General features: G+C 36.9%; 1 long non-coding RNA gene across 1 annotated transcript in view; it reads right to left on the reverse strand.

Annotated features, from left to right (window-relative positions):
* LOC138834572 (uncharacterized) overlaps window positions 1-13,028 on the reverse strand; it is an 82,647-nt gene that overhangs the window by 6,406 nt on the left and 63,213 nt on the right. Inside the window, exon 2 of the long non-coding RNA XR_011374203.1 lies at window positions 5,472-5,534. This is a non-coding gene — a long non-coding RNA (uncharacterized lncRNA). The remainder of the gene's footprint in view (window positions 1-5,471; window positions 5,535-13,028) is intronic.

The following is a 13,028-nucleotide window of genomic DNA, read 5'->3' on the forward strand; positions in this document are numbered from 1 at the left end:
TATGAAATATAATTTTCAAAACTTGCTTTCTCAGAATGATATAATGGCCAGATTCTCAAGATCATCCCAAAGCAGCTAAGTTAAAAATAAAAATTAAAAAAACCTCAGGGATTACATGCGGGTAAGAATACTGTATTAAGTTGCCTCAGCCCCCAAGAAGGTGGATAAAATGGCAGGAACTCCCAAATACTTCTCAGTCCTAACTCTTAACGGACTTAACTCTCCAATTAAGTGACATTGACTGTCTAGTTGGATTAAAAAGCAAGATCTTCTATCTGCTACTTCAGGAGTCACACCTTGCCCATAAAACAAACACATTTTGAAAGTGAAAGGCTGGAACAAAATCTACCAAGCAAATGGCCTCTATAAAGAGGCAGGAATTGCAATCCTAATATCAGATAAAATAGATTTCAAATTAAAATTAGTGAGAAGAGATAAAGAAAATTGCTACATAGTAATTAAGGGATCTCTCCTTCAGGAGGATATTACAATTATAAATCTCTATTCACCAGACAACAGAGCACCCAAATTTATCCAAGAAACACTATTTTCCCTCAAATCTCACATAGATCCAAAGACATTAATTGTTGAGGATGTTAACACACCACTATCCCCACTAGATAGATCAACTCTGCACAAATGCAACAGAAAAACCACAGATCTAAACAACTGCATAGATCAACTAGATTTAACAGACATCTACCAAATATTTCACCCAGCAGCATCAGAATACACGTTTTTCTCAGCAGCACATGGAACATTTTCCAAAATAGACCACATTTTAGGTCACAAATCAAACTTGTCCAAACTCAGAAACGTTGAAGTTATATCTTGCATTCTCTCAGACCACAAGGGAATAAAATTAGAACTCAACATCAAAAGCCACCAAAGAAAGTCCTGTAACACATGGAGGCTGAACAACACACTGTTGAATCACCAGTGGGTCATGGAAGAGATTAGAAAGGAAATTCAAATGTTCATGATATTCAACAAAAATGAACACATAAATTACCAGCTCCTCTGGGAAACAGCAAAGGCAGTACTCAGAGGCAAGTTTATAGCTCTGAGTTCCTACATCAACAAATTGGAGAGATCTAAAACCAAAACATTAATGAAACATCTGAGCCTTCTTGAAAAAGACCAGCAAGATAAACCCCCAATCAAGTAGATGGAAAGAAATCATTAAAATGAAATCAGAATTAAACAAATTAGAGTACAAAAAAATAGAATCAACAAAACAAAGAGTTGGTTCTTTGAAAAAATTAACAAGATTGACAGACCTTTAGCAAATCTTATCAGAAAAAGAAGAGAACACACCCAAATAAATAAATTCAGAGATGAGAATGTAAACATCACCACAGAAACAACCAAGATTCAGAACATTATAAGGGAATACTTCTCAAACCTTTATGCTAATAAGTTTGAGAACTTCATAAAAATGGACTAGTCTATGTATGAAAAAAGGTCAGATAAGTTGATGTTAGGTGAAATAGACCCTAAGATAAGTATTCAAATTTTTTTTTCTTGCATGTGATTGTTTCTAACATATTTATAAGATGATTTCTTTGTTGCTTTGTATGTCCCTCCTTCACGGTATAACCCCTGCTTTCATTGTATTTGATATTGGTATAATTTATGGAGGGGAAGGGAAAAAATAAATCATTTAAATAGGGATACATTTATCTTGGGGTTGATTTCACCTAACATCAACTTATCGGAACTTTTCTGCTTGTCTCAGACATAGACTAGTTACTGCAAATAAGGGAAACCATGGGACCTATGTTTCTTTGGGCCTGGCTTAATTCACTTAATATAATTTTTTCAAAGTCTTTCCATTTCCTAACAAATGGAGCAATGCCATTCATTCTGATGGAGGCATAGAATTCCCTTGTGTATATATACCATATTTTCTTAATCCATTCATCTACTGATAAGCATCTGGGTTGGTTCCAGATCTTAGCTATGGTAAATAATGCTGCAATAAACATAGTTGTGCTGGTAGCTTTAGTATGGTCTTGTTTGTGATCATTTGGGTAAATGCCCAAAAGTGGAATTGCTGAGTCATAGGGGAGCTCTATGTGGAGTCTTTTGAGGAACCTCCATTCTACTTTCCAAAGTGGTTGAACAAGTTTACACTCCCACCAACAATACAGTAGGGTTTCCCTTCTGGCCACATCCTCTCCAGTATCTGTTGTTATTAGAGTTCTTGATTATAGCCATTCTAACTGGAATGAAGTAGTATCTCAAAGTTGTTTTGATTTGAGTTTCTTTTATGGCTAGGGAGGTTGAGCATTTCTTCATGTGTCTATTGGCTATCCTTCTTTCCTCTTCAGAGAAGTTTCTCTTTAAGTCTTTAGCCCACTTATTTATTGGGCAGTTGTTTCTTTGAGGATTTGTTGTTGGGGGATTTAATTTTTTAATTTCCAGGTATATTTTAGATATGAGACCCTTGTCTGTTGTAGGGCTAGTGAAGATCTTCTCCCAATCCGTGGGCTTTCTATTGATCTTGCTAGCTATGTCCTTTTCCATGCAGAAGCTCTGCAATATCGTGCAATCCCATTTGTCCAACCTTTCTTTGATTTGTTGTGTTTCTGGGTCTCTATTAAGAAAATTTCAGCTTGTGCCAAGGAGACCTAGGGTTTCTCCTATTCCATCCTGTAATGTTTTCAGAGTGTCTGCTTTGACTCTGAGGTCTTTGATCCATTTGGAATTGATTCTGGTGCAGGGTGATATATAAGGATCTAGCTTTAGTTTTCTAAAAATAGTTAACCAATTTTATCAGCACCATTTAATGAAGGGGCTGTCTTTCTTCCATTCTATTTTTTTAGTTCCCTTATCGAAGATTAGATGGCTATAGGTCTGTAGTTCATTTCTGGGTTTTCAATTCTATTCCATTGGTCCTGAGGTCTGTTCTTGTGCCATTACCAAGCTGTTTTGATTACTTACTATGGCTTTGTAGTAGACTTTGAAATTTGGTATTGATATTCCTCCAGCACTGTTCTTTCTGTGAAGGGTTGTTTTTGCTATTTGGGGTCTTATGAATTTTGGGGTCATATGAATTTTTAGATTGTCTCTTCTATTTCCTTGAATAATGAGGTTGGAATATTGATAGGTATCACATTGAATTTTTAGATAGCCTTGGGAAGTATTGCCATTTTCATGATGTTGATCCTTCCAATCCAGGAGCATGGGAGGTTTTGCCACTTTCTAAGTTCTGTTTTGACTTCCTTTTTCAGGTTTTTAAAGTTTTCATCACAGAGGTCCTTCATTTCTTTGGTTAAGTTAATTCCTAGGTATTTTATTTTTTTGTGGGGCTATTACAAATGGAGTTGCTTTCCTGATTCCAGCCACGCTTTTCTCATTGTTGACATACAGAAAAGCCATTGAGTTTTGAGGGTTAATTTTATACCCTGCTACTTTGCCAAAGTTTTGAATCAGTTTTCCTCAGTTTTGCGTAATTTTGGAGTGGACTCTGTGTGATTGTTTAAATACAAAACCATGTCATCTGCAAAGAGGGAGAGTTTTAATTCATCTTTCCCTATTTGTATCCCTTTTATGTTTGCATCTTATCTTATATTTGTAGCTAGGCCTTCTATTACTAGAACAAATGTTTTTTCTTTCTTGTGATTTTTTCTAACATTTATAAGATGATTTCTTTATTGCCTTATATGTCCCTCCCCCAAGATATAACTCCTGCTTTCATGGTATTTTATGTTGGTATAATTTGTGGAGGGGAAGGGAAAAAACAAATCATTTAAATATGGATACAGGTGGATGCATTGCAATAGTGAGATATATAAGTCGTTATATTGAAAAACATAGTATACAACTAATTATGTTAAAAAACGAAGTATACAACTTTGGCTGGGGGGGGGGGTAACGGAGAAGAAGGGGTTGGAAATGGGAAGGGATGGGAAGGGGAAACAAAGGAGAAGGCAACAATGCTTGATCAGAAATGTACTGATTACCTTGCCCATGTAATTGTAACCCCTCTGTACGGTATTTTCACAATGAAAAAAAATTTAGACCCCACTACCATGATCTCTACCATAATATTAATTACCATTATATCCCCATTTGCATGTCTGTACACGGAATAGTTGCATGTAACAATAAAGTTTTTTATTGCAAAAATAAGAATACTATATTATTGTAAGAATACTGTACAGAGGAGTTACAGTTACATGAACAAGGTAATGAGTACATTTCCCATTGAGCATTGTTGCCTCTTCCTTTGTTTTTCCTCTACCATCCCTTCCCTCCCACTTCAACAACTACCCTTTCCCCCTCCTCTTACCCCGCCCCTTCTGCTGAAGTTGTAAAGTTCATTTTCAACATAGTGTTTTGTACATCTCATTGTTACCATGGATCAGCCTGTATCCTCATTTAAGCATTTTATTTTTTCACTTCCCCTCCCTGAGTTAGAGAAGTGTATATACAAGATGCAGGACACCCACCAACATCAAATACAGTGAAAACAAGGGTTATACCATGGGGGAGGAACATACAAAGAAACAAAAAAAATCACATATAAATATGTTAGAAACAATAGCAAGACAGAAAAAAGAATTGTGTGTCCCTACCTTGGGGTTCATTTTGCTTAACATCATCTTATCTGGTCATATGTACATAGCTTTTAACTTTATCTACTTGTCCTACTCATGTACTAGTTTGCAAATAAGGGGAACCTTGGGACCTATGTTTCTTTGGGCTTGGTTTACTTTACTTATTATAATTTTTTTCCAGGTCTTTCCAATTTTAGTATATGTGTTGCCGAAGTGAGCACACAAATAACTTTTGAGCTGTTACTCTTTTTAAAATTATAATTCTTAAGGCTCTTTGAGTTGTATCAAAGACATTTCTCTAGCCCTTGAGGACAATGCACCTGATGGGAGGAAGTGGCCTTCTTGCAGCAGGTGTGAGACTGACCTCTTCATTTCTGCTGGTGGGAATCTCAGAGGCAGAGTGCTCCAGCTGTCACATCCTTCTTTTCCTTGAGGATACATCTGGCTGTTTGACATGACCCCAAATCCTGTCTAGAGGTTAAGTTTCTATTTCCATACTGTTTCCTCAAGAAAACAAAGTCAGAATTAAATAGATGGAGATCCATCCATTCTAAGGACAATTTTCTCCAAAGAGAAATGTATGAATAGCATCAGAAGCAAACGTGCACATTTCAACTTAAGTTCTGTTCTACCACTTAAAAATATGCTTTCTAAAAGCTAGGTCATTGTTTAGGACGAACTGGATGTTTTGTGCTCCATATTCATCCTCTCATTTGTGACTTCTGATCCGACTTGCCAACTCCTCAAATCAAAGCACATACCAGGCTGCAAGCTCAAATTGGCAACGGTACATCAAGCTGTGAGCTTTCTGCTGTGTGTCACCCCCCCCAGGAATTCTCAGAGACCTGCAGTAGTCATTGGTATGAGTTTGAACAGCTCTCTAAAACCCTTGCCAGTATTGGCTACCTTTCCAGGTGTCTTCCTTTCTGGTTTTAATCCTGTTGCTCAGGATGCCGTCTTTCTGCACACCTGAAAGAACAAGCCAAAAGTCAAAAGAAGAATAGGGAAGGTCAATTCAGCTCTGTGACTTTGTACTAAGTCTGGAAGGATTTGTGGGCTTCTCAGGAGGGATTTGTTACAAAATCCAAGTGAATCATGGAGTGGAGGTGGATATTAAGTCAAAGAGGCAGAGGAGGATGAAAGGGCAGTGTCAGGGAACATGTAGAAGCTCATTGAGCTAGCTCAAATAATCAACTATGTGCACTATTAAGCCTCTGGCTTTGAATAATAAGCAAGAGTAGAAATTTAAGACAGAATAAGCAGTAGATACTGGAATTTGAAGCAATCTTTTTCAGTGCTAGAAAATTAAGGTTCAGCCAGGGTCTTCATAATTTTTTTTTTCAAATCAAATGCACTTCCTTGTCACGTTGCCGTGAAATCTCTAGGTTGCCTTTAGCTCTCACTTTCTGTTGCCTTTTCTATATCATGTCTGCCATGAATTATCATCTTTTGTTCTATGAGACATTGTTTCCATATGCCCCTTTCCTAGGTTCTGATTCAAAGGCTCTAGGTCAGACACATAGCTCTGCTAACTCTTTTGACTTTTCAAACATTTGCCGTTGATACCACCTTTTAAAAATCATTCACCCAAGGCAAGAATTTGGAGTTGTCGTTAATTCTTCTCTTTCTTGGCTGTCAAGTTATCAATGCCTTTCCTGTTTCTTCATTATCACAATTATCTCCCTCAACTATAACTTCTTACCTAAACTTCTAATCGAGGTACTACTTGATATTGTCTACAGCAACTGATAAAATTCTTACCATGGGTTTTCCTTTCTTTTGAAAGTATATAATTTGTTTAAAATTTTGACCTACTCAGAATAAAATACCTGTTGACTAAGCACTTAGTATTTCCCAATATAGGTACTGATATCCAATGGAATAATAAGGAATAGGAATTTTGCTGGTCCTGGGGCTTGAAGTCAAGGCCTAGATGCTGTCTCTGAGATTCATTTTCTCAAGGTTAGTACTCTATTATTTGAGCCACAGCATCACTTCTGACTATTTCTGAGTTTAGTGGAAATAAGAGTCTCACAGACTTGCCTGTCCTGGCTGGCTTCAAACTATGATCCACAGATCTCAGCCTCCAGGGTAGCTAGGATTAACAGCATGAGGCAACAGCGCTGGGCTAGGAATTTGCATTCTTAGCCAGCTTCCTTTTAGAAAACTTGTTTATACTGTGGGAAGACAAACACAACTCCTAAATATATGATTTTATTTATTTGGTTGGGGTAAGCAATTGTTCAGGGTTTTGTTTTGTGATTGTGTTGTTCTGGATTAGTTATTTAAAATGTTTCACTTTATACTTCAAACTTTTTTTACATTCTTTATTCCCTATACATTGTTATTAAACATGGAGAATTGATATTAGTCAATTAAAGTGAGGGGTAAGATGATAGCAGGAAATATATGATGGAAAGGTTGAGAATCATTTTATTTTAGAACCAGAAAAAAAAATGGTGGGCTAAAGGCATGGGTCAATCTGCCTACCAAACAGAGATAAAAACCCCAATTCTAGTAAAAAGAAATTAAGAATTTTAGAATTTTAGAACTTTCAGAAATAGAAGGGAAATTATTCTTCACTCATTGAAAAAAAATTGCTTAACTCTCACTAATTTTTTTGTTAAGATATAAATATGATGAGGACCCAACTTCAAAGCAGTATAGGACTGGGTGCTAATGGCTCGCACCTGTAATCCTAACTACTCACAAGGCTGAGACCTGAGGATAACAGTTCAAACCCAGCCCAGTGATACTCTTTTTTTTGGGAGGGGGTCCGGTAGTGGGGCCTGAACTCTGGGCCTGGGGGGCTGTCTTTCAGCTCTTCAGCTCAAGGCTAGCGCTCTACCACTTGAGCCACAGCGCCACTTGCAGCTTTTTTCTTTTTCTGCTTATGTGGTGCTGAGGAATCGAACCCAAGGCCTCATGCGTGCAAGGCAAGCGCTCTACTACTGAGCCACCTTCCCAGCACCTAGGGATACTCTTATCTCCAATGAACCACCAAAAAGCCAAAAGTGGATCTGTGGCTCAAGTGCTAGAAAGCTAGCCTCAAGCACAAATACTCAGAAACAGCACCTAGATCCTGAGTTCAAGCCAAAGGACAGGCACATATACATAAACCATAGTGGGTACTAAGCAGGGAGTAAGTACAAAGAAGTAAAGAGAGAGATAGTGTGCCTATTGAGAATTAAAGTTAAATGTAAAAATATGGTTTGCTTTGATAAAGGAAATCTGAAGATAAGAAACCTGTTATTTGTTTCAGGAGTTCAAGTATCTTGTGTAATTCTCCAAACCTTTTTTACTTGGTCAGCAATCATAATAGCTTTGGTCAGCAATCATAACAGCAGGTGGCTAAAAGGAGTCTCTATTAACTTGTGCTCTAAGTAACTAGGATGTGAAGATTTCCTCTGTTGATGCATGGTTAAGAAACTGTAATCATGAGGTTATGATGATAGGAAAGTCCCAGCCTATTCTGGCCAATATTCTAACCTTGATTATTTAATTCACTATTAGGGATGCAGTAATGATGATGGTGACAACAACTAATGTTAACTGAGAGTTTTCCACATTCCAGGCACCGTGCCTTACAGGTTTCATGCCATTTAACCCTATGGGAATATTATGAGATAAGTGCAATTATAAGGCTCATTCTATAGATAAGACATATAGAATATTTAAATTAAAAGTTGCAGTTTCTTATCAGGATTAAGTTAGAGAGCAGGCTCACATTCAAGCACTCTGATTCCAGAGCTAGCCTGTTTAACCATTAATTGTTTTAAATGGGTCAAAATAAAAATTCGGAGCCAGGCACTGGTGGCTCACACCTTTAATCCTAGGTACTTAGGAGACTGAGATCTGAGGATCTCAGCCAGCCTGGGCAGGAAAGTCCATGAGGCTCTTCCACGTCCAGACATCTATTTCTAGTCCTATACAGCACCATTACTTTCTATGTTCCCTTGCTGTTTATTTCAATCCCAGCAGTCCTACATCATTTTCTGTTTGATGGCTCTTTGGACTCCATTCTATTTGAGGAAGAATTGTCCAGGATGAACTAATGCTTCATTCAGTCTAGGTTCCTTTGTTTATTACTAAGCCCCATCCACTAGTAGAGAGACAACTATTGAATGCAATAAGAATATTTCCTGGGGCTAGGAATGTGGCTTAGTGGTAGATTGCTTACCTAGCCCTAGGTTCAATTCCTCAGTACCACATAAACAAAAAATAACCATAAAATCATACAAAAGAATGTTTCCTTGTCTTCTTTCCAGTTATTTTCCTTTACATATGCCCAGGAGCTTCTCTCCTTGCTGTTATTTCCATGAACTAATGGAGATCAGAGTTTCCAAGTGCCTAGCACTTCCTTCTCCAGATTCTATTTGAAAAGCATGTCAGGCTTTTCCTATGTTTATGAGTTATGAATACATTAAATATTTGATAATGGTAGTAAAAAATTTGGGAATGGATTTTTCTGTAGTCTGGAGTCCTTCAATAACTTTCAAGGAAGGATGACTAATGCTTTTTTTTTAATTCTATAGAAATTCTATAGTCTTACCTAGGCCCTGGTAGCTTACTCTTTGTAATCCTAACTATTCAGGAGGATCCATAAGATGACAGTTGAAAGGAGACCAAACAACCAGCAAATAGCAGGGCTGGAGAGGTGACCCAGATAGTACACACCAGAGGAACAAATGCAAGGAACTGAGTCCAAACATTGGTACAGGGGAAAAAATGATAGTTTTTAGAAAGATGAATATTGCCAGTAATGATAGATTGAGGGACTTAGAAAAGTCTGGAGAGACAACTTTCAAAAAATTTTAAGATCTCAGATATAGGACTGGAAACCAGGAGGAAATCTAACTGAAGAAAAACTTAGGCAAACTCTGAGATCTGTAAGACATTTCAGTTCTTTTATTTATATCACTTTTAAAAGAGAGTAGATGTTATCAAATCCATCTCTATCCATGTCAAATATTGCTCTGTTCAGCAATGCCCTGAGGTCCATTATCTGATCCACTAGGTAAACAATGCCTGATGACTGGTGGAAGTTATGTAAATATAAATTGCTTTATAAATGAAAATAAACACGAGCATATTGACCTCCCAAAATAGAGGAATGAGGCCAGACTATGCTACTCTAGACTAGGAGACGGAAAACACGTGCTCTATTCAGGCTGTGTCTGGCAGCAACATGTTGTCAGTCACAATGAGAAATTCAAAATAAGTTAGTGCTTAAGGATTATTTTATTTTTGTGTATGTCTGTGTGCCAGTACTGGGAAATAGGCATCTAGGAGTCTCTACATTCCTTTACCTTCTTTTGCTCAGTGCTGACACTTTATCACTTAAACCACATATCCATTTATGGCTTTTGGATGGTTGATTGGAGATAAGAGTCTCGCTGAGTCTCTATGATTTTTTTCTGCAGGCTGGCTTTGAACTGGGATCATTGGATCTCAGTCTCCTGGTATCTATCTGGATTTACAGGCATGAACCACTGGTTTCAGGCTAAGTATTGTTTTATTCTTAAGGTTGTATTGAAAAAAAAATAGTCTGGCCGAACAATGCAAACAGTGATGGGTTGTTTTTTTTTCAATTCTGAACTAAGCACTCAACCAATCTGAAATAAACAATCTTTGTTTTCTTCCTTCCCATAGAAATATTTGTTCCTTATAAAAACCATCAAAAGAGACTATATATGGGTTATATGTAAACATAACAATGCTTTGCTAGTATGGCAATTTCAAATAGCCACTTTTCTGCCATTGAAAATCACTGATTATTCAGAGCTAGTTATAGAGAGCAAAATATCTATGTGATTGCATAGTTTCGATTACCATCATCAGAATGCTCTGTACAAAGGCTGATTACCTTCCATTTTGTTAAAACTTCATGTTGAAACTAGGTTAATAAGAGACTTCACAAGGACTTTCTCCTCCTTTTTTATAAAGTTTTTCATGGAACTCAATGAAATAATTAAAATTATTTGATTGTTAAAGAAAGAAATGGCGTATTCAGTTTTGTGATAGTGGAAAATATCTTGTAATTAATGTATTTATTGGATAGGAAAATAGCTGTATGGGAAGCAAATTTTGCTTTTTTATATATAGTCCTTGTCTCAGGGAGACTTGTATCTAACAATTTAGAGCTACTTTCAACTGAAGTTTAATAGTTTTAAGGTTAATTAATAGATTTTTATTACTACTAATAAATTGTAACTATTTGCTTTCAAGGGTAGCTTTGGCTGGTGCATAAGTCATTTGGAGAGACATTTTGTGGTATCAGAAACTTAATATATATATAATATATATATATATATATATATATATATAACTGGCAAAAACTGGAGTGAGGAAAATAAAATGTAGTTGGTATAATATTTTTTGATTCATAGAGAAGCAAGGTGGAGTAAGATGAGAAATAGGAGGTGAAAATTTCACTTCTAATTCCAAATTCAAGAAACCCTACTCTTATGCAGAACATGGTCTTCCTGAACGGAAAATGAGAGCAAGTCTACTTCAAAGGAGCAAGTACAGCACAAATGAAAGACAAAATGCAGAAATGAAAGAGAAAAGTTTTTGTGTTTCAATACTCTCTAATAAACTTTTATAAGCCAGATCATTACAAGCCATTGATCTTGAAGAATATACTTAAACTACTTACTAGTGGGAAGTGAAATAATTGAGATTCAGTAACAAGAGGAAGAACATCTGCTTGATATCATTTTGAAAATGTTGCTTATTGTGCTTTGACTAGTGAAATTAGAGTTCAGAAACCTTTGGAGCTTGGAACTGGGTCAGCATGGTGATTCTACTTCGTCTTCACATAAAGTTTACTTACAAGTACCTGCAAAGCAATACTGTCCACTTGATCGCAGCTACCAGTGAGATCTCTTACATTCTTCCTGTGGCCTACTTATTAACAAATAGTCCCACAGTAATAAAAATCATACCAAACTGCATATTGATGCTCAGGGCAGAAATGCCACTTCTTACTATATAGCTAGTAATTTTAGATGCCTACTCAAATAATAAGAACTATATTTTATAGTCCTATTTCTCATTCTGGGTACAAAGAGGCCCAGAACTCTGTAAATTTGAACACCATGCCAGAACTAAAAAGTACGAGAGTCATTCTTGAATGACAATGAGTGAATGAAGTTTTCCATCTATAAAGATGTGTGAAAAAATTTCAGTTTAATATTCATTTGCTATATCCATAGATTTAAAATATATGTGTGTATTTAGTTTAACCCTCTACTTGTATGAATCTATCCTATGACATAGGAGAAATTACCAAATAAATTAACTTCTAAACATTCACGATAGCCTTATTTATAACTAGTACTAGAAACAGCACAAATATAAATAAATGAATGTTAGAAATTGGATGTTGTGCACTATTATCATAATCCAAATCACAATATGAATAATGAGGAAAAGGCTTATCAAATAGCATTAGGTTAAAACAATAGAAATGTACAGTTACATAACTGGCCTCATTACCATTAGGTAGTATAACTTAAGCAATTGAAAGATGAGTATCTTAATGTTGGCAGTGGCCATGTTTGACAGATGAGGCAAGCAAGGATTAACAAAGATAGTGAAACTACAGTTTTCTTCTTTCAAATTGTCTGCATTTCCAGTATTTGCTACAATGTGCATTCATTTCAATTAAGTTGGAAAAAATATAAACATTTCATTTAGATTTTCACTTGAATCCCTTCCAGTTCTTAGGTGGCAAAAAAGCGGATTTTAAGCTTCAACCCCTGTGCTCAGCCTCCCTCCCAGAGTCTGAATCTTCCCTCACATCCTCCATAAGCAGCTTAGCCTTAAAGCTGGCCCTGAGAGCTTCCTCCCACTCCCAGCCCCACTGCTCATCTCCCATCCTGAATCACATTAGCATCCCTTTTTCCTAGCCTGTGCCCTGCTCCCCAGAGGCCCAGAACTGCCTTTCTTCTCTCCTTTCTTGATTTCCCTTCTGAATCTTCCTGGCATTCTCTGTCCAAGGCCAGATGGCTGGTGTTCTGAAGCATTAACACTTCCCCTGTGCTGACTTAGAGCTGTTTCAAACCCATCACCCACACCTTCATGGTAACCAGGTTTCTACCACAGCAGGTTGCCGGTGGGTTTTTGGCAAGTGTGGCAAGAGTAGGGGCTGGAGAAACTCTCCAACAGGAAATTAGCCACTACACTTGTTTGGTTTTACTTCATTCATGTGGAACAGTTTGGAAGTATAGGAAGTGCTTGTTCTGGAGCTTTTAATGAGAAAATGGTTGTACAGAGCTATCAATTGTGTTCTGCCTGGTTCAGCAATTCAGAACTTGACTAATAGATTTTCAGTTTTTGTCTCAAAAATCAATATGGCAAACTAACCTCCAGATAAAGGATTTCATTGACACTTTTCCCCCCACATCGACTATAGGCAGGGAATGGTTGCCAATTTGCTTTAACTACTAGAGAATCTAG

The sequence above is a fragment of the Dipodomys merriami genome, unplaced genomic scaffold (assembly GCF_024711535.1).
Source record: "Dipodomys merriami isolate MVZ:Mamm:240054 unplaced genomic scaffold, mDipMer1.0.p SCAF_22, whole genome shotgun sequence".
Taxonomy (NCBI): Eukaryota; Metazoa; Chordata; class Mammalia; order Rodentia; family Heteromyidae; genus Dipodomys; species Dipodomys merriami.